General features: G+C 35.2%; 1 pseudogene; it reads right to left on the bottom strand.

The window, feature by feature from the left end:
- Positions 1 to 1492: 1492 nt before the first annotated feature.
- LOC149246463 (uncharacterized) overlaps positions 1493 to 24118 on the bottom strand; it is a 58565-nt pseudogene continuing 35939 nt past the window's right edge.

The following is a 24118-nucleotide window of genomic DNA, read 5'->3' as shown; positions in this document are numbered from 1 at the left end:
GTATAATAGAAATATCTCATATGTCACACTTAAACCTTACCTTTCCACCATTCCACGAACCTTTGCACACACATCGATGCTCTCTTTAGCATGTTAAATCTTTGTCGTTGATCTCATTCCTTGATCTAATGGTTATCGTGTCACTCGATCATCAACTAACCAGACAATCTTTACCATTGATTTGCTCTGCCCAATCCAACAGTTGTCACGTCACCTGATCATCAAAAAGCTTGGTTGATCTCCGCCATTGATCAATCCCACTTGATACAATGGTTATCGCACAATCTCGTGCATATATTTGCATGACCGATATCAGATTAAGAGCATGCGAGAAAAGTGGTTTTCTCTCTCCATCATTTGCTACGTGTTAGCTGCTAAAGGTAATCACGTGAAATTTTGAAAGACCACTTACCACCTTTAGGGCATGTGAGAAACTACTTCCCATCTTTGGAAACCGCCCACGTGCTTAAATCAAACCCTTTAAGAAACTCAAATTAATAAAGGGTTAGAACTTAATCTCCGCCATTCATCTTCTTGACTTTATTTGATCGATTTAATGTTAACCGTATGTCTCCCTCGTTCTCATTCATTGATCTGATGGATCCAATGGTTCTTGTGCACCATTACGTTCTTTTGGTTCTTACTGTGTAATCGCCCATTCAACCTTTTGCCTCTGTATTTGGCTTCATCTTACAATCTTCACTTGTTCTGATCTCCACCTTCGCTCACACCTTTATGCTTCCTTCATAAATCCTTAGGATTTAGGAAACCTTGCAGTCATACCTTCACTGCAACATTAAAGGATTTCTCCAATACTGTTTGTGTGTAAAACCATAACACTGCTCTCTGCACTTCTTCTCTGGTTCTGCTCACCCACAACCTATGTTACACAGAATTACTCTAGTTCACACGCAATCTATAATTCAATTACTCAATACACATCACCCGGACTCAAAATGGAGTTATCTGTATTAATAACAAACATTTACACAGTGAATTCCTTCTCGGCCTGATCTTCTATATTAGTGTCCTTTTCTTCCTGCCTGTAGGCTTACAGTCAAACCAATCTAACCTCTGAACTCACTGACTGACTGACTCCTGACTTAACTCTATGTCTTTTTGGCTTACATTTATACAAAAAGGTTCTGTTTAACCAATTCTGGTTTTGATCCTTAATCTGTTTTACCAAATCTTGAGTACCTCCAAGTCCACTTTTAACTCCACTTAATCCCTAAGAATCCTCTCTAGTTCCTCAAATCATGAAACCACTTTATAGTCTAAGACTTACAATTAATTTCCAACTCTCTCATCATCACTCACGTTCTCCTACATTCGAGATCATTTACAAATATCCTCACAATATCTAATTAATTCCTATCCTATCACTCAAAACATTAATGATTACATACATAGGAATCCAACTTCCTTGAAAACACAAGACCCCTTAAGTTAACTAGAACATAATGAAATTGTTGAGTTGTGTGCTCCAGCATTAGAGAGGATCATTGTTGGATGGAGGTTGTATTTGGTCTAACTACGGGAATGGGTTTTTTAGAGCCTCGAAGGAAAAGTTGAGCGTTGATTGGTTCAAACCAGAATTCTCCTCCAGTTGTTGCTACTGCAACATCAATTCTTCCAACCTACATCTTCTTTGCACTTCTTCTCTATCTCATTTAAGATCATGCAATGATTGCATGGAACAAATTGAATCAATGAGAAGAATAGGAGGAATTAAATATGTTGAATCATAATTTGTCCTATGATTAGTCAGAGAGTTGAAAAATGGGACAAGTCCTGGAAGGTCCATTGGAGCAATACTCGCATTTGAAATTTTCAAATTCTGCTCAAAAATGGGGCTTGAGTTGTGGTTCATGGATGTAATGGCAGAAGTTCTTGAATCATGGTTAGAGATCGTTCCACAATTTGGAGACGGGGCAGTTATCATTGAATCTTGTGAAGTTCTTTCTGAATGCTCAATGTTCGAGTTCATTATAGTATTCCTCATGGGTAGTATTCCTGGCACCTTTTCATCAATTTCTTCGTGGAATTGTTCCATTTCTTCTTCCATGGACCACTCTTTCTCCTTAGCTAACTTCTCCATACTACTCTTCTTGTTGTATATTCGACAAAGTACCCAATCATCCAACTGCAACAAGAAGCAATTTCCTCATTAGAAATATGGATAACCCAAAAGAGAAAATAAAGGATTTTGAGCTAAATTTACATCACTGAAACCCGTCACAAGCCCTCATTTTTAAACTGGACTGAGGAAAACAAAAATAATATTTTATATTTATATTTTTCCTTATTGAAAGCCTTTGGATTAAATTAGAAAACACTTGATTTCTATAATATAGAAAACAACCCCCTGTTTCCCAAATTGATTTTTCCCAGATACATTCATCCTCTAAAGTCCAATTGGTGTGGGCCTTGTAATGACTAGGCCATAATAGCATCCAACCTAACAGGTGTTTTAAACCAAGAAACACCTACAATGTCTATTGACACATAGGAATATACATGAATAGAATCAGCAAGGCGATATTCATGCATAATCCAATTAGTCTTGTTTCCTTTAGGTTCTTTTCAAACATATAAAACCAGAGCATTCTTGATGCCAACATCCCTGTTGCTGCTGATGTGGCTTTCCAGTATCCTGAGCCAACAACCTTGTTGGGGCGAGAACCATTTGGATACTTCTTGTCCCAGGGAGTGAAAATATGCCATTCCTTTTCTCCAAACAATGCCTTTTTTGTAGGAATTGGAAATGCATATCAGACCAAAACAAATAACAATTTCTAATAACTGAAAGAAAATAAGAATGAAAAACAAGAATTTCCCATTGCAGGAACATGACATGGGCATAAATATGAGAGAACACTATAAATGAATTCAGTTTAAAACAGAAGAACACCCATGTCCATATAAGAGTCCATACCCATATATAAAAATGAGATGATTAATTTTAAGATTGAAGGTTGCCATATCAATCAAAGAGACATATCCAAGTAATAGTTCTAAGACATGGAAGGGAATTGATTTGCATATTTGGAAAATTAGAGAATTCATTTTTGAGATATATAGAAAAATCTCATTCTTATGCAATGCCCATCTTACACTAGAAAAGCCCCAAATTTAACAGTTTAGCCTTTACAGGCAGTGTAACATAAAAAAGGCTTGTTTAGCAAGAAATGAACTCAACCAAAGTTGTCTGTTTAAAAAAGGAACAACATCAAGATCACAGTTCAAATAACATCAATGACAAAGTCTAATCCCCATGGAAATAAATGAAGTTGCAGTGCAAAATCCTATTTCTCTGGAATTGGTAGTGGATTGAAACAAAAGGTTCCATCTACCCAAGTAAATGAACAGTCACAAAGAATGAAGAATCAAATCTATTTAGAAAAAGTTGTATAAAATAAACCAAATTTGACCCTAAATGTTTTATAGACCACTATCGATTCCTCAACTTTTGGAGGGTCAAGACAATATCTAGGTTGATCTTTCAGGACCTTTCCCTTCCAATATCTAGCTAAGAGCTAAGATAAGACTTTTCCCTTCCAAGGTAGGGTAGGACCTTTGTTGTGGGGAAAAATGCCTATGCAGGACGATCCTATCCACCTAAGGTGTGACAGTGCCTTAGCAACAAACAGAGACAGCTATTCTAGTATTCTTCCTTTATGAATTAAGAATGAAGAGATAGATAGATGGACTAACCGGTGTCTTCCGTTTGTCCCTCGATCCAACTTCTCTTCTCTTGGAGAGTTCCCAGCTACTTGCCTTCTCACTCACCCAGCTTCAAGAGGTTTCTGCAAGATCACAAGAAGAGAACACTACACAAGACATGGATTCATATTCACAACTAGTTCAGGATTAGAAATAAACTAAACATACTAATGCATTCATACATCAAAAATACATCAGCATATAGGAGAAACCAAGATAGCTTTATTGATGAATAACAAGGTTCAGGAAGAGATACAATCCAGAGGGCTCCAATCCAGCATCTCCTTCCCAGCAAATGGAATTCCTATCTTCACCCCCTTCAAAGCATTAAGCACCCAATGATTCCAATCTCAAACCAACAACAATTCTTTGCAATAACAAAATTCTCGCCTCTAGATCTCATGGAGGAGAGATCCATATATAGATGTTTGGAGAGAGGATGAGTCAGCTTGAGATCTGACTAGTGTCCTCTCCCTCTGTCAGTTCTTGAGTCCACTTGGAGGTTCTTGCTTCCACTTGGAGATTTGGAACCTCTTACTCATCACCAGTCGAATTCCCTGAGGCAAGTGTCATTTTGGAAGCTTCCTAGGTTTTGACACCTTGAGAAATGAGCCTGCCACATGTCCACTCTCGTTCAACGCAGGTAGCCAGTGTTCCATTTGACATTCAACGCAGGTAGCCAGTGTTGACTTTGACATTCAACGCAAACAGCTAGTGTAGCCACTGAAATGATCCTGAATTGACTTGTTTTTGAGCAGTTTCTGGTGGAGAACTTTTGTGAATTGTTGTGGTTTGTTAGCCTTGTTCCTCTAGGGGTAGGAACAACATGTTTAGGGACTTTGGATCCCTTAGATTATGGACATTTCATGATCAATGCTGTAAGGCACAAAAATGTCTATAACAGTTGCCCCCTAAAGTATGAGGTTGTTTATCGGGTGAAATGCTTTATCAGGGGGATCCGAAGTTCATCCAATGCTGGGAGGAGACCTGTAATAAGATACAATACAATACATTATTTTTCATACTGCTTTCATGATCTAGCTGAGGCGGGCATTCCCATGCTTAGCTTTATAAATTCATTTTTCTGTACATAGAACAGACAATCGTCTGATGGTAGACTGATAATTTTGATGAAATTATCATCCTTTGAGTAGGATGATTATCTGCTGCAATGATGTACATGTCAATGTCTTTATCTTTCCTGAATATATATCGCAGCCCAGATGGATGAAACTAGATCCGGGGTCTTCAAACTCGTTCGATCTTCACTCTAAGTACAAGTCGATCCATGTGAGAAATGTTCTGAAGTCGAACATGGAAAGACATCGCTTGATTACCGGTCAATGATGTAAACCGTTAACAAGCGCGAGAGGAATCACCGATAATGATAATGACCCTCAAGGTACTGCAGTACAATTCACGTGGTGTGAATAAAGGACTTGGCGTCGAACACCACGCAAAATCTTTCGGTCGAAGGTCATTGATGTATACCTGTCGCCGGAAGTGAGAAACTTGCCATTGAGGCATGCAAGCTTCAAAGTACTGAAGGGGTTGTTACTAGATCAACTTCTTGGATAATGAGCTGATGTCGACAAGAAGCGATCCGTCAAAGGAGGGCCTTGATGAATCCCACATCAGTGACACGGAACAGAGCTAATGATTATAATGGAGGTGAAAACGATCTGGACATATGATTCAGGGTGGCGGTCATGAAAGGATGAAGGATAATGTATGGCAGTGGATGGGACACGGTTGACTTTTCTGAACGACTTCTCTTGAACATATGGCGACACTGATGCGATGGATTGGTAGCATTACCCCAAATATGGATGGTATGGCGAGACCATGGATATGACCGGTGAATGAAACAACCCAACCCGATTGTGGTACGGAGGAAAAGTGTCATGTTCAAGAGCGACTTGCTACCATCAAAGTTTTCTTTAGTTTCTCCCAATTTTCCCCAGTCATTGCTGACCAGTACCTCTTTATTTTTGTCAAGCTTGAGGAGGATAACATATGCTTGTTCTATAACCTGCCCTTCGGGCAAGCCCATCGCTATGTTTTAACGAGCCTAGCGATAGTGAAACTCGTTCTCTTCTAAAGACAAGTTTGTCGCTATTTAATGATTTTAATGAGTCTAACGACAAGGATGACTCGGTCCTTTTCATTTTTAGAGAGTCTGAAAAGGTACATAAAGTTAACTCCAAAAGTCCTTTTTCGTCATCTAATCCCTCAAGTCCGAAAAAGTATAAAACAATACAGAAGGGATGAGTTTTCGATAGTTTTAACGAGCCGAATAAAACAAGCGCTCGATCTTTTTGTGCAATAATCCCTCAGGTCCAAAAATATTAAAATCTAGAGGAGGGATAGCTCTTCCTGTCCCTTTAACGAGCTAGAAGGCCAAGGACTCGGCAATCTTTTCATATTTTACGAGTCAACTGAAAAGAGCTTAAAGAAGACTCGTCTTTTGAGGAACGAGTGATAAACAGGGTTAGCAGCTCATTCCAGGTACAGGTTGGAATTTTCCAATCACGGCAGTGTCACAAGGATGGCTAGGTGAAATCACTCTTCGCAGCTGTTCCTCAAAATGGGCAAACAATCATATGGAGGTGAACGATCGGCCAATGGAAAAGTGGAGGTGACGGTGCAAACACGACCAAGGCTTTAATGGCTGATGATATTACATTCAAAGTGGTTATTTACCGGGATAGTTCATTTTTTAACGAGCTTAAACGCGGGTGGAAACATTTGCTCGATCTTATGTTTATTTTTTAACGAGCATGAACTATGTGCTAAAACTGCTTGGATCTTGCGTTTATTTTTTAACGAGCATGAACTGTGTGCTAAAACTGCTCGATTACCCAGTCATATGATAAGAATGTCTCAGTGAAGATGCTATTTTTTATGGAGCTTCATCTCACGAAGCTTTGCTCCGGATCCTTTCGTTATGCAAGTTCGGAAACGACTAATCCTACGAGTTTAAAGGGTTAGACCTACAGGTTTAAAGGGAAGGACCTAAAAATTTAAAAAATAAATAGCCGCCCCTTGCTTGCACTCCAAAAGGTTTGCATGCCCCCAGGTATAAAGTATGATTTCGAAGTTACCCCTCAATTTGCAAGTAAAACATTTGTTCTACCAGGAAACGCCTACCTCTTTCAGGTTACCCAAAGATTGTCTCGTTAATCTTTCAAACAAAACACTTCTTCGGCGGTGTCTACCGAGATAGACAAAGGTGAATGACCTTAGTGCCAAACACGTAACTTTGACAAGAGAATCTTATTCTAGAATAACCCTCTTCCAGCATGGGCGGGGTACAGACTAGTCATATTCTCCCACGGAAACCTACCTTATACCCAAAGTTTTCCAGCCAAAGCAGACCAGGACGCATGCCCCCTGGGTTCCAGTCATATCCTCCCGGATTACTCGCGCTCATCAAGAGGACGGACCGTGGGTTGAGACATTTCTTGCGTGAATAGACCATTTAGGGATGGTACATGACTATTTGCGATGCGTGATCCGGGAAATGAAAGTTGGTCCACGAGCTTGACCACTCTTCCTTCGTGCGGAAAACACATTACTCTAAAGAGTGAGGAGACGATGGCTCCCATGCAATATATATAGTCTCGTCCAAGGAGTAGGTTATAATCCAAGGGTCCTTGAACGACCATCACGTTCATTTGAACGGTCTTCCCTTTCAATGTGATAGGCACATTGGGGAGGATCCCTAAAGGTCGACTGGTTCCTTTATCAAAGCCTGATAGATTTCTCATTTCAGGCAAAAGCGTTGGCGAACCAAGCGCTTTCCAAGCAATAGAGGAAAGGATACTCACAAATGCCCCCTCATCAATGATAGTGCCAGCCATTACCATTCTTTATATTTGAACGATAATTCTAAATGGTATGCTTGCTGGCAACCGGGGTCTGCCTAGTTGTTTCCAGTCGAAGGACGCAACTAGGTTGCTTGGTGGTGGGACCGAATAGACGGCCGGGTATGACTCTGACGGAGTTCCTTCCTGCGACAAAGGAATGGGCAAATTGCCCCCTTGTTCGTCGGAGTCTGTGTTGATGAAGAGAATTTGGACGGTGTCGTCTTTATTCTCCTCTGTGATGGTATCATTCGAAGATAGAGCCTCTGAAGGCAAAACCGGGTCAACTGCCATCTCAACCTTTTGACTTTCGTCAGGCATGGATCCAGACGGTTCATCTTCAATGATAGGTGCTTCGACTGACCACCTGGGCAGGCCAGCCGGGTTTTTGACTAGTGAAGGACTTGGCAGGAGTTTTTGATATCCAGGAAGAAGTTGCGCTCGTAAAATCGGGCGATCTTCCAGAACTCTTTTAGCCTCGTCTAAGAAGGGACAACGGTGGATGGCATGGTTGCCTTCACATAGTTTACAGGGAAATCTAGCTTTCCCTCTCTGTCCTGGGACTTCACTTTCACTAGTCGACGGTGAGCTGTCAACATGGCTATCAGAGGTTGATGCTACCGAATTGTGCAAACGGGGAGACCAGTCCCTTAGTATCCGAGGGATGCAGGGACAATCTCTGTGGAAATGGTCTCCCTTTCATATGACACATGGCGATTTAGGCCTGGTCAGTGCTGTGTGTGGATTTTTGTCAGACGACACTTGTTTGCCCCCAGTCGCCTTTGGCTCCTTCTTCTTCTTCTCTTTCTTCTTCTTTTCCTTCTTCTCCTTAGGAACTTGGTTTTTTGTTTTACCAGTTCCGTCAAGTGAAGAGGAAGGAGGAGAGGAAGAGTTAGATGAGGTAGAAGGCTGGTTGGCAACTCTGGTCTGGTCTAACTGTTGACTCGACTGTTCAGGAATGGTGGTGTTCTGAACGACATTGGTTGAAAAGAGCTAGACCGGCAGGCCAATCGTCAGTCCTGGAAGTGACAATGTGGCCATATGGGGTGCACCAACATCTCCCCAAGAGGAGAAGGGACTAGGATTTCCACCAAGGGGAATTCCTTGGTTGGTGTGCTCCATTTTTTCAACCTAAAGATCAACGCAGGAATAAAGGGTGATTGTTCCATTTAAAATAAATTTTAACGATGCTTAGACACAACTTGCTTTTTCAGTTTTAAAGAGTCGAGAAAAAGCTAAAGATGACTCTAGTCTCCTTCGATGTTTTAACGAGCTCGAAGTGACAAATGCTCGGATGGACTTTTTCCATTATAGAGTCTGAAAAAGGCCAAAAGGAACTGCTCTGGAGTTCTAGGCAGAGGGTGTGCCAAACTTTTCGCAAAACCGCAGAATACTTTTTAGGGTACGGGCGGTCAATCTTCCTGAATGCTGTGTTTAGTGCATTGCGATCAGTAGGGCGGCCGACACGGCTTCCTAAGGATAAAGGTTTTATGCCTATAGGGGTCTCCCAATATATACACGATGGTACGTGGGAGCACAATCCGTACTGGCGCTATCGTCCCTCAGGAGGAATCACCCACCATCCACGAGATCGACAGTCACTAGGCTTAACGACGCCGGAACACGTCTCTAGCCTAGACCTCTATGTTGTGCGTTATGTTGCAAAGCGTTGTTAAGTTCATTCAATTTATTTTAGGTTGATCTTTTTAGAAGTTTGCCTTTCAAGGTTCACCACGAGATGTATGATACAATTCCTAAATGCAGTCTAAAGATGATAAGCAAGCTTTATATCTTTTCAACTTTGAAAATCCTAGCTACTAAGGGAAAAGAAAGACACCATCTTTTCTCAAAGAGCAATCAGCACACTCTAATGCACTTTTCCTAAATCCAACATGCAAACTATCAAATGCAAATTCACAATGCAGGTGTTTGTTTTCCACTTTCTTAGTATTGATGCCTACAAAGAAAGCTTTTTGTACAACTTTGAATTTGCTTTTAAATGATCAATACAAACAAGTTTACTTTTTCGAAATCAGAGAGGGTAGAAGAGATTACAACACTTAACGATTTTCGAAATGAAGACTTGTTTCGACACTTAAAAGAGACAAATTCAAACCAATAAGAAAAAGTAAATATATAATCAATCTGCAAACATCCAATGAACTCTCTTCTAAGATCACAATCAACAGATCTGAATCAAGGGCTACAGGATGACTATTTCACTCATGCAAAGGAAAACTGTAAATGACGCAAAAACACATAAAAACACTCACAGTCTTTTTGTACAAAAGGAGGCGGAATCTAAGCAGAGAAAAGGAGTTATCAGACTGGTACCAATGCTGGTTACAGGCTGCAAAAATTAGAGATCAAAACAAGGCAAAACAGAGCAGAGAACCCCAGCTGCACAAGGACAAACTGGTTCAGCGCAACCTCAACACAGGGGTTTTGACATTCAGCGCAGGTAGCCTTCACGGGACCTGCATTGAAATGCAGAATCCCTTCACTGGGTCTGCGCTGAAGGAGAAACTCTCGTTTCTCACTAGTTCTGGGTCACAGATTGCTATTTAATTCACTGTTTCAGGCCAAATAAAAGCAACAAGCAAGGTGTAATCAAAGGGATGATTTGAGGGGCTACTAAGATCTATCACAAGGATAATCAAATCATTTGTGAGTCCATTGTTCAGATCATAGACAAGTCCAGTGATTGGATCAAAGCAGCAACTGTCTACTTTGCATCCGGGAAAAGCAGATGCAGTTTGATTGTTGCTGTCAAGTCTATGAAACAAACAATGATAGAAACACAAATAAAATGACTAAACAGATCTCCCCAGTGGAGTCGCCAATTTGTTGTGGGGAAAAATGCCTATGCAGGACGATCCTATCCACCTAAGGTGTGACAGTGCCTTAGCAACAAACAGAGACAACTATTCTAGTATTCTTCCTTTATGAATTAAGAATGAAGAGATAGATAGATGGACTAACCGGTGTCTTCCGTTTGTCCCTCGATCCGACTTCTCTTCTCTTGGAGAGTTCCCAGCTACTTGCCTTCTCACTCGCCCAGCTTCAAGAGGTTTCTTCAAGATCACAAGAAGAGAACACTACACATGACATGGATTCATATTCACAACTAGTTCAGGATTAGAAATAAACTAAACATACTAATGCATTCATACATCAAAAATACATCAGCATATAGGAGAAACCAAGATAGATTTATTGATGAATAACAAGGTTCAGGAAGAGATACAACCGAGAGGGCTCCAATCTAGCATCTCCTTCCCAGCAAATGGAATTCCTATCTTCACCCCCTTCAAAGCATTAAGCACCCAATGATTCCAATCTCAAACCAACAGCAATTCTTTGCAATAACAAAATTCCCGCCTCTAGATCTCATGGAGGAGAGATCCATATATAGATGTTTGGAGAGAGGATGAGTCAGCTTGAGATCTGACTAGTGCCCTCTCCCTCTGTCAGTTCTTGAGTCCACTTGGAGGTTCTTGCTTCCACTTGGAGATTTGGAACCTCTTACTCATCACCAGTCGAATTCCCTGAGGCAAGTGTCATTTTGGAAGCTTCCTGGGTTTTGACACCTTGAGAAATGAGCCTGCCACATGTCCAATCTCGTTCAGTGCAGGTAGCCAGTGTTCCATTTGACATTCAACGCAGGTAGCCAGTGTTGGCTTTGACATTCAGCGCAAACAACTAGTGTAGCCACTGAAATGATCCTGAATTGACTTGTTTTTGAGCAGTTTCTGGTGGAAAACTTCTGTGAATTGCTGTGGTTTGTTAGCCTTGTTCCTCTAGGGGTAGGAACAACATGTTTAGGGACTTTGGATCCCTTAGATTATGGACATTTCATGCTCAATGCTGTAAGGCACAAAAATGTCTATAACAACCTTACAGCCTTTCAGAACCTAACTTGTTAGGACTGTAAGACCAGGGTGTACCTTTTAAAACAATGAACGTAGACCCTGCCCCTTAGGATCTTCAGACTTCATTAAAACCAATAACACCAAGGCCTAGCTTGAGCTAACTAGCCACATCCAAACCTCAATGGAAATGCGGTAAGTCAAACTAATGGCTTCAACACCTCTATCACTATGGTGGCAGTGGCTCTAATTTATCAGAACTAGTAAAATAATTGGCCCTTCCAACTAGAGCGTGCAATAGTAGTAGGTGTCAGTACCATGGCAACATCATGTGCCAGTCTAACCATAGTAGTATTGATTCGTAGCTTGTGTGTTTGCGCCACGTGCATGATGAAAGGGACTGCCCCCCCACCCAAGGCACGCACATTAATGGATTAGATTCTGTTGGATGTGGAAATGGAAATTTATTAATCCATCCACCTATGTTCCATGATATTATTCCAAGTAATATGTTATAGAAATTAGCATTATCTTTGTGTTTAGTGAAATCATGGAACTCAACTTTCACGAATTTATTGGAATTCAGGCTTGCCAGAACGTGAAAATGCACTAGATAGATACGATAATTATATTTGTGTCCAACTAATGACCATAAAATAGGTCAAAAGGATTGTTGAGTACAATCATGTCCATAAAGTGCGGAAGAACCAAATGATCTACTATAAAAAATACAATGCATGAATATAAAAGGTACAATGCAGGACCATAAAAGATACAATGAATGGAATGCTCTAACGAAGAGGATCATACCAATCTCTCCTAACATCCGGAACTGACCCAAGAGCACTAAAAAAATTACACAAAGTTTGTTGGCCTGATGAAGAGTCAGTGGGAGGTACGGACTGTCACTAACTCGTTGTCCAGGGGAGGTTGTGCACTGCTGAGGTCTTGAGGACCTAGTCTGTCTTCTAGGGATAGATCTGAGGCGGTTTAGCTACTGAGGTCTCATGTAGTGGTGTGAGGTCCCACAGATTCTCACTGGTCTAGAGTCTGGATATAATGAAATGGTATCAATCGTTCTCTTTGTGCCCTTGTCCGTAGGTAGTACCTTAAAATTGTCGTGATTCTTAAGTGGGATCTTGGGTAGTTAGTTTTAACTAGCTAATGTTTAATAATTCAGGCAAGAGACATTAGGAGAAATCTTGAATTGCATGCTTGTTTCCATTATGCATCTAATATTTGCAACTTTTTCTAGGTGAATAACCCAACATCCCGTGTTGAATATGAAGCAAGTACCTCAAATTTTCGAGAAGATTATTTATCCTATATCCATAGGGGAAAGATTTAGAGAAGGAAATGACCCACCATTGCAAATAATTTGGATCTACCATGTAAGTTTTCTTTACTACATGAAATTCTTGATTTGTTATATTCCAACTAGTTAGGGTTGAATTTGTTTTTGTTGTAATGAGATTAAGAATAAAGCTATCATTTCAATCAATGGAATATACCATGTAAGATTTATTCACTACATGAAATTTTTTATTTGTTAAAGCCAAACCTATTAGGATTACGAAGAGTCCTCTTTCAAGAGAATATTTATGAATGCTCTATTTTTTCTCAAAGAATTATAGATTACAAAAAGGTGGAAAATAAATGAGATGCAACTGAAGGGTTTCTGTTTTAAAATTCATGGAGGGAGTATAAAATCATTTTCAATTGCCTTCAAATATTTTTGAGCACCCACTAAAGTGCTTCATTTTCCTTGTAGTTAATTCCCTTTCTACTATCACAGTGCTTCTAGAAGCCCTTCTCCAAAGTGATCTCTTAACTATCTTGGAGGGAAAGTGATTACTTGGTTTAAACCCAGAGATTACAATTTGATTAGGGACAAGGGATGAGAAAGATTCATATTATTCAATCTCTTCCGCAAGTGAAAAGAATATCGAACAATTCCCTTTCTGTTTAATTGATATGACAATCACTCCAACATTTGCTAGGATTTTGAGACCTTTTTCAATGAATTTTTTCTTCTGAAAGTTGTGTTCTCAATGAAGGAAATCAAAGAAAATGTGAAAATGATGTAATCGAGGGATTTTATATTTTAGTGCCTAAGAATGCCTTACTAATGTGAAGGGCTTGATATTTTCTTGACTCAAGAGTAGTCGTATTTGACTTCCTAACATTCCTTTTAATTTCATTTAAGTCATGTTTATATTGTTATCCTTGAAGTTTGCGACCTACTACGTGTGTAATAGGAATTATTAACTATTAAGCACTCTCAAAGGTGATATTGATGGATGAATAACTTTAAACGTCCCTACTTGACACTCTAGTATTACATGATCATGCAAAAAAATTATTAATCAATATTAAAGGGAAGATGATTAATGTGTAGTGTTTCTTGGCTTGTCATATAATTACTGCATTTTGGCCCCCAATAATATATTTGAGGCTACTTATTCGTTGTTACTTGTGGAGCTTCCCTTTGGCTCAGAAAACATCCAAGATAAATGTCCATTGCATTGGCATTGGAAATCATCAAAGAGCACTTCACCAAAAGTAGTAGAGGACATGGGAGAAATTGGTACAGTGAGAAGATAACCACTAGAGAAACAATGAGGCACCATAATTACTTATGCATTTAGATTCACTCGAAATTAACTATTCACAAAAAAGTACCTTTTTTTTCGAATATTTTTATGTATACATAAATACTCAAAACACAATTTCAGAACAATTATTCAAACTAATAATTATCTAATAGTCATAATTTTATAATTAATTAGTATAATATGATTAATATTATAGGACACTACTATACGGTCTGATTGTGAGTGGAATTATGACAATATATGTACACTTCTCATTGTATTAGACAATAACCTCACAGAGTGTGATATCCGTCCAACGAAATGTACTACTAGAGGCCATTGTGGGATTGAAATTTTTTCTTTTAGTGGACCGTGATGATATATTTTCTTATGCCTTAGTGTTCTGCTTCCCTAAGGTTTTTCACCTTCATTCAACCAAGTGAGGTACTCATCTTGGAAAGTTGAATAATTTTTTCTCCACAATCCAATATGATGTTGTATCAATCTCATGATCCTAAAAATATAGGTCATAATAGACATGAAATTTTACTGTGGGCAAAAGCATCTCCAAATTTAAGGAACATGACTCTTTTAGGACAAGCAATAAGGACATTTTTTACACTGGTCTTTTTTCTTTTTCTTTTTTTCCATTTGTTTTCACAAGTTATAGATTATTATTTGATATTCTTAGCATGTAACTTAGTTGGTATCATTATGCCTAATATTTTCTTGAAGGTTGAATACTAAGTTCCTAAGGTGTGATTTTTTATGGAAAAGTTTTATTTGCTTTGTTTATACAAGTCATCTAGCTACATAGTGGCCACTATCGCCCAACTAAATATTATCGCCCAACTAAAGAAAACTTGTTTGAGTTTCTTAATTTTTTAGGGAAAAAATGGCATTGATATCATTGATGTTGAGGTATATGTCGTATAAATCCTTTATAGTCTACTTTAGTTTATATTCCAATGTTCATCGTCTTTGATGAATTATATTCTACATTGTATCTTCTTTTATTTTTAGAAGATGAACTCAATATTGATGGTAAGAAGCATGAATTGAGGAAAGACAACAATAACATTAATGCAGAAAGAGAGAGAAGAGAACGAGTCTAGTGATTCCCTTAAAGACAATATCTCGCATGAGACATACACATACAGAGTGATGGTTGAGTATTTAGAGTTGGTGAATTCACCTACAATGCCTTGGAAAAATAATGATAATGTAGTTTTGAAGTGATGAAACACTATTTTATGTGTGAATTGTAGTCCAACCAATATTAAGTTGAAAACTAATATTGTAATACTTGAAATTTCATATAATATAATTTACGTTGTTGAAATTATTTATAGTTGTATTTGATATTATTTAGCATTGTAATAAACATATGTAACTTTGTGTTTTCATATTAGATGAACATGTGCATTGTATGACATTTTTTAATTTAGTCACAAAATCATACTAATTAATTTATGCTGACTAATAATGAACACATAAAATCAATCTAAAACTACCAAATTTATAGTTCATATTAACTAATGATGAACACAAATAAAATGAATATATGACTAAATTAATCGTTTATAATAATTATTAATGAAAATAAATGAAATGAATATAAACTACTAAAATAGTCATTTATATAATGAAATTGAAACTACTAAAAAAAGATAATGAATACTACAAATGATAAATTTTTGATTACAAATGACTACTAAATTTTTCATATATACGACTATTAGTAGCTAATTTATAGTATCTTATAACACGACGAAAAATTAGTCATATTTCTTTGGTCATTAATTGGTTTCAAATAATAACTAAAATTTGCATATATATGACTATTAATAGCTAATTTACAGTATCTTATAACACGACCAAAATTTTGGTCATATTTCTTTAGTCATTAATTTGTTTTCTCGAATGATCATATAGTAATATATTTTGTTGTATATTTTCTCATTCATTGCGACAATTAATGACTAAATAAATTACTAAATTAATGACCAAATTTATGACTAAGTATACTACTAGATGGTACATTTGAGACAACCAATTAATGACTAAGTTACAAAGGACTAAAAGTTGGTCGCGTTATAAGATACTATAAATTAGCTACTACTAGTCACCGACTGAAAATGGTCGTTTATATGCAAATTTTAAATTTTTTTAGTAACTAATTAGCTATTTTGTACTAGTGAACTGAATAAATGTTGAAAGGCCAATTACCATCTCTTCCCTAACTTCCAAATATCTACCATACTCAATTTTTCAACCAAATCACTTTAGGACATAGCCACATTCTCTTACTTGATTTCCATAAATCAAGTGCATCAAATCAAGTCAATCATTATGAAAATAATGGTACGAGAGAAGTAAAGAGTCATGAACAACCACCTGATCTACATATTTTTCCGCATGCCTTTTGTCTTGCAAAGGAAAAGTGAGAAACATGAAGATCAATCGGGTGTTATTGCTACAATTGCGAGAATATATGTTGCCTCATGTCCAATGCATTATAACTACTCCCACCAACTTCCATGGGATGCCTCTTCTTGCAGTCAATTGATATCAAATGATGGCAAGTAATGTTGGTAGACATTGTTGGGCTTGTTTATCACATAACTAGCGTAACACCTTAAAGACTCATCCATGTTCAAGTTTTGCCATTATTTATCCACCACTGCTTGCCTCAATGACTTCCAACAACAAATTTCTTTCATAGATACCACTCATCTTTCCTAGAAGTTGGTCGTTAGTTGTTGCTTGCGACAAGTATAACATGGAATGAGTATCACATAAATGTGTTATGCTTGTTGGGAATGGAGTATTGATAAGTCATGGTATTGTAACAATGTCTATTTAAAAGTTAAGAATATCTATGATAAAGTGTGGATGAATCCATGTTATATATATATATATATATATAATTTTAATTTTAATTAAAATTTAATTGATTTTTATATTTCTTGAATCTTAGCAATATGAAATGTATGATAAATTGTTTGACTATCTAATTATTTTACGAAGAGTGCTAGTATTTAATTTTGATTAATTCATACTGAAATTCTCATGAATGATAGTTAGGATGGAATTCTTCTAAAATGATAACTACATTAAAGGAGTTTTTCACTGCAGGCTTTGGATGTCCAAAGACTGTTTACGGCAACCAATGAGTGATCTTCAATATTCTTCGTCCTTGACCAAATGAAAAATTGACACGTGGAAAAAGTTCACTCTCACTCACCTCTAGGTTTCTTCTTCTCGGAGGAAAATTGACTTTGCACCGAAAACATCGTAAAAGACTTTCCTATAATAATTGCCCCTCACAAAGTTGTGGAATCTTGTCTTCAGAACATATTAACAGTTAAACTTGTATCCAACGCCTATGTTCCTTCCCCACTCATTTCATCTGCGAAGCATTAAACTATTGTGGCTGCATAGAAACGATTATGTGCAACAAATTCACACATTCATTTCTTTACAGGCCACAAATTCACACATTAATACATGATTTATGTCCAGCACCCCCGCATAAATATTTACTCGGTAATCTATTTTCGCAAGTTACAAATTCCAGTGTGAGATTTTATTAAGAGTGAGAGTAAAAACAAAGTTCAACTTTAAAACAAAAAAATTGCATAACACATTTTTGCATTAGTATTTTAAGAAGGTTTCACGAATATTTTATTAGTATTAAGGATATTTATGAAAAAAATAGTTATGCTAATTTTATTTTAATTTAAAATTAACTAAAACAAAAATATGGAAAATATTTTAATTATAAAATGACTTATATTTTTTTTTTGCATATATTACTATATTATTATCCCTAGCGTAAGGCAGATATTACACATTTAATAATGCGTTGAATATGAAATAGTTGTTCGTTGACCAAAAACAATGGTAAATTTGCAATGTTAACTTTGTAAAACAGATTAATTGATTTTTTAATTATATTAAATTTAAAATTTTCTGAATTGTCATTAGTGAAGGGAACTTAAGTCTTATTTAGTAATGATGTTGTTGTTGCCAGATGGTTTGTTGTACGACTGTCGCTGGATCATTTTCATTACAACTTCACCTCAGCCATTGCATAATACACATCTTGTTTTCCATACATGTCTATAGGTTATTAACTTCACATCGGCCACTGCAAAGTACAAACCTTGTTTTCCATTCGTGGCTACAGGATATTTTCCTCATAATGTGCAGTTTCGTTTCTTCTTTGTATCACACTATCTCAAATATGCACCTTGAATTTAAATTGACCCACTTGGGAAAAGTGATTGCAAAACAATAAATTCGGTGCATGTATTACATCACGAATAACATTTTATGCTATCCAATCTCAAACAAAGTACATAATATGTATTTAAGTTTTTCCATATATAAAAATCCAATTTATTGCTTGTAGAGTTACCAAATTAGTTTGTGGAATTTGAAGTCCTCCAATCAACTTTCACTAACCCCAAAATGTCTTTTCATTGGTCTGTCTACTTTCATTGCCTTCAGTGTAAAAATATAGAGAGAAACTTCATCTAAGCTTCCAAAAAGAAGTGAATTGTGGAAAGTAGACAGCTATTGCAACCAAAAATCCACGTACTGCACAAAGGGTAGAGATTTACAGCCACCTAAAATATTGCCTACTACAACTATGCATATGATGAACCATAAGATTTTGATCGATGTAGGCATGGATAAGATCCATAAGATCCAATATAATATGACATAAGATACAATATTTGGCTTACCACCGGATTTTACTTTACTACTACAATATTTATTAATGTGATTGAATATTGATATTTTTATTACTTTATTATTAATATATTTAATATTTAATATTTAATATTTTTAAATAATTTTGTAATATATAATATGTTTTGCATATTTAAATACAACTTATTTTTTCAGTCTCTTGACTAACTATATATACAAATTTTATTTCATCCAAACACAAGTATACAACATCCTTCATCCTATAAAACAATAAAAATATGCTCTCATATTTAGTGACTCTTCAACCTAAATGTTATATCACACTCTTGGTACTTAAAACATGGTATATATCACATTAATTATTAAAAAATATTGTTTAATTATATGACTCCTAATCATGGAGAGCAAGAAGCAAGAGGAGATGATGAGGGGCATGGAGATTTGTTTATTATATCAAAATTATAAAAAAAAAAATGTGTAAGGCATTTTAAGTTTTTTAGTTTTTTTTATTAGATATTAATATAATTATAAATTTTAATAATAATGAGATAGAGTTTGATACATTAATTATTAAAAAAATATTTAATTATATGACTCCTAATTATGTAGAACAAGATGAAAGAGATAGAGATATATTACAGATGATGAGAATCATGGAGATTTATTTAAGATTTAATTATTTCAAATTATAGAAAACCATGTAAGATATTTTAAGATTTTTTAAAATATGGAAGCCATTACTCCATATTACTTCTCTGTTCCAACTCTTGATAAATATCTTACTAAATTCATCATAGTATTGTAGATTCAAACCCTGATTGCATTTATTTTCGTATTATAAATTCAATCTCACAACATTTATTTTCACCAAACTCTCACAACTTGATTTTTTATTCAATGTGTAAATTCAACCTCACCACATTTATTTTCACCAAACTATCACGACTTGATTTTTTTATTCAATGTGCAGGTTCTAATAGTATGTACACAAAACCATAAAAACAATGATCTGAAATGCTTGAAAAACCAAACATGTGCACATACGTATTAGTATGATGTAGTAAAGTGCACAAGCAATGGCAAGAAAATCTTCCTAAATATAACCATCATAGAATGTATATCTGGTATAGAATTTCAACTGCTCATTCAAGGTCATAGTTACATTAGATCAATGAATTTCTAAAATCTCGCTACATTTCTTTTTCATCTGGTCCATCCAATTCTCTAATATTTCCATGATACTCTTAAAAAATTGCTTTTACATTTTCCTTCGAGAGAGGTTGTTGCACATTGAACAATTAATATTCAACCTTCTATTATCCCAACTCTAATGTAATTAATCAAATTATATATATATATATGTTTTAATATTTTAATTATATTTTTTTTCACATGTTATTTTAATTAATAATTAATAAAAGCTTCTATTATCCCAATTCTAATGTAATTAATCAAATTATATATATATATATATATGTTTTAATATTTTAATTATATTTTTTTTGACATGTTATTTTAATTAATAATTAATAAAAGCTTCTATTATCCCAATTCTAATGTAATTAATCAAATTATATATATATATATATGTTTTAATATTTTAATTATATTTTTTTGACATGTTATTTTAATTAATAATTAATAAAAGTTTTAATTTAAGGAGAAGTTTTTAGAAAGTTATTGTTTATTTTATTTTATTTTTAGAAAAATTCAATTATAAAATTTTTAATTTAATATTTTTTAACTTGTTTTAAAATTATTTAAATCACTAAAATTTAAAAATAAGAAATTTACATTTCAAAAAATAAAAAAGTTTATTTTAATCCACTTAAATAATAAAGAAGATTAAGTAAGAGTAGACATTTTATAAGGCATAAGAGATGTTGTTATGTTGTTTAGGTTTTTTAACAATTAAATATTTCTTTAAAATATTAGTTATATTGTTTTATTGATATATTTAGTGTAAGATCTTGGTTATATTGTCAATTAGGTGTCAACTTTACATGTTATTCTTCTTTTTTATATTTATTTTTTATTTTCCATAATTTTGTTAACTGTTTTCCTATATTGTTTGTGATATTATTGATTATTATTATAAATCATTTTTAACTTATTGCTAGTAATGGTTTTGTGACATTATATTTAATAAAAAATTGGCTCGTAGTTATGTGTATATTTGCATTGAAATATTATTTTTATATGTTGAATTATAAAAGTTTCTCAATAAATAAAATGATCTAGGGAATTCTAATTGAATAGCTCATATAGAGCAATACTTGCAATGGTTTTACAAATGGGGTAGCAAGTTAAATATGTTTGAGTATCAAAAGAACTTCAAATTTAAGTGCACTTGAGCCAAAGGAGTATTGAGATGGGTGACTTACCAGGATGTCCTAGTCATAAGGTGCAAGTCCCAAAAGTGATGATCAATGCTGCATTATTTATTTTTCTACTTTGAATCTCACTTCTTCACCCTTGTGAGCATTCCTTCATTCAATCTGTGCTAAGATGAATATTCAAAATCATGAGAAATTGATCATTTGCAACTAATATTGATGGACACGGGTCTTAAATTCATGACTTTCTCTATGTATATAATCCCAAAAATAATATCTCATATCATTCCAAGTTACTATGATTTTTTTCTAGTGTCTATTTCAAACTAGTGCACCATCTTTGATTCCCATTATATCCCTATTATTTTGTACTTTAATTTAACTATGTTAAACTAAGCCCCTTTTCAAATCTAGGAATTTGTTCATACCTTTCAAGTTCAATTATCAAACTAAGAGGCAAAGAACGCTAGCTATGCGGCCTTGTTTAAAAGTTATAATATAATAATATAATATTGGTTTATCATATTATAATAAAAATTATCAGTATATTGTGTTTTAATATTTATTGTTATTTTAATGTTTACCAGCTATTTAATTTATGATTGGATATACTAATAACATCTCTTTTAAGAACCAACCTCTATTTGAATATAACATGTGAGAATACATATTAGATAACTCTAAAAAAATTCAATTAAACTTATATCCGAAAACTTACCAAGGAGCATGGCTAAAGGGACAAGAATAAAAAAACAAGCTTAGAGACATGATTCTAAAGGCATATGAAAAGTACCTAATTGGGGAGAGGTAATGTATTATTTTCCTTTGTTAAGTTTTTACTTCATAGGTTTATATTTGATGATAATTAGATTGGAGCTTGTGTCTTTGGTCATGAAAGTGATATGGAGCTTCACTATCTTCTCTTTGTTAGAGCCTTCACCATATATACCTTGAAGTTGAGGCCAGAAGTTATTTGGTAGAGGATAGTGAATTTTAGAAACTGAAGATATTGTAAAGAGGTGGTCGACTCCAATATAAAAAAGAAAAAGCATATTTTTGTTAGGTAACTTAAGAAGGAAAATTGTCATAGCTAAAATAAGTTTAAACCCTTATAAGCTTCATAACCAAACAATGTGGTAGATTGTCCCTAGAACAACATGGAATAAAAGAATTTGTCATATTTGTGATATTAAAAAGGTGGAATATGGGAAGAACTTTCACATAAAATTCCATGTCTATTTACTCATTAAATATCATTTTCCAAATATCTATAACAATATCAACCCTCCTAACTTGATAACTCAACCAAACTATGGAAGTGTAGTGAATCTTCTATCCAATAGTGATAGATTTAGGTGCCTAACAAACTCTTTTTTTCCGTAACTTAGGTTGGTGAGGCTATCCAAAAATGAAACCTGAATAAGACACAAAATTGAAAAGTGAATTCACATCTAGAAATGCCTTAACAAAGTAACCAAAACTTTCTTTAAAAGACTTTAAATAATGCTATAATTTTTTTTACTAATTCATAAAAATATAAAAATTTTATCATTTTTATCTAACTTTTTTTTTTTTTTTTAAATGAATTTAAACTTATTTCTTATCCTATAAAATATCTGGAAAAAAACTACTTTATATATGGCAAAACAATTGAACCAACATAGAGTCTTGGTCAAGGGGATCACCTCGGTATGAAGTCCCAACTAGACCTCACACCATATGAATCTATGCACCAATTCAAGTTCATGAATAATAATAGTGGTTTACAATTTGTTTGTAGACCATTACAATTCCCGACATGAACCGAAGACAAGATGGATGCTTTGGTGCTTTCATCCGCGACAAGTTTTTCGTTATTAGCCGTGATCTAATCAAGTGGAGTGCAAAAGTTTATGATCCAGAAACAAGGGCATGGACAACACTGGAGAATATGGGATATAAAGAGAAGGGAAAGGCCCACTGGCATGTCTGGTTGTTTCTTCTTGCAGCAAGGAGTGATGGAATACGATTCCAATGAAAACGTGTGAAGGGCGTTGGGTTCTCTTGCTAAAACTCTTGAAAGGATTTAGTGTTCTGGGAATATTTTTGTTTACGGTAATGCCGAGAGTAATGTTAAAGTTTGCTATATCTATGAGCCGCCTATAAGAACTGCAGCAGGAAAGCAAACAAAAACAATTGGGATGTACAAAGTATTAACGGTGCCTTTAGTTTTGAGATTTGAAATTAAGTAAGAATGACATTTTGTTTACTAATTTTTATATTGAGTGATCTTCAATATGCCAGACTCTTCTAGAATTTATGCCTTACAATGTTTCCTTTGCAACATCTGGTGCAATTTCTAGTTTTAATATTGGAGATTGTTAATTGTCTTAAGTTGCATTAATCTTGTCTTTGAGCAATTGTCTATTTATATTACTACCACATTTCTCTAGCACTATTAAGCTTGAACACTTTCTCTTGTAGTTGAGATTTTATTCATTTATTGTTTAAATACCTTATTGTTTTTAATTGAAAATCATTGTCATTAAGTACTTAACAAATTAAGTAATCCCACCTTAAGAGCATTCATCTCTTCCACTTGCATACTAAGGATAACCTCTTGCATTAATAGTTTACCTCCAAGCATAAGCTTGGTTGATAGAGAATATGACCACCTTTCTAAATTTAGCTTGAGGGGCTTATCACTTCTTTAGTGGTTAACATGGTGACCTTTCAATCGTCAGAGCCACAACCTTTGCAGTACCAGAGGCATCAAGTGGTTAGAACACGGGGGGAGGTATCATTAATCAAGCCTCTGCTTGGCTTCCCATTGGATTCTATCCCACAACCTACTCTAGAGACTAGTTCCAAAATAGTTAGGAGGAAGGTTACACTTAGAATAGGCATCTAACTTAAAATCAACCAAGATTTTGCATTTCACCTAGCTTGTAGGATTTCCACTTCATCTAGGATAGTCAAACATCCAAGCAGCAATTGTTCATCCGGTTACTTGGCACCAATTGATA

This window comes from Pinus tabuliformis, chromosome 7 (assembly GCF_031772625.1).
Source record: "Pinus tabuliformis cultivar Carrire ecotype Pingquan chromosome 7, CPIR1, whole genome shotgun sequence".
NCBI lineage: Eukaryota > Viridiplantae > Streptophyta > Pinopsida > Pinales > Pinaceae > Pinus > Pinus tabuliformis.
This window is presented reverse-complemented; position numbering and strand designations above follow the sequence as displayed.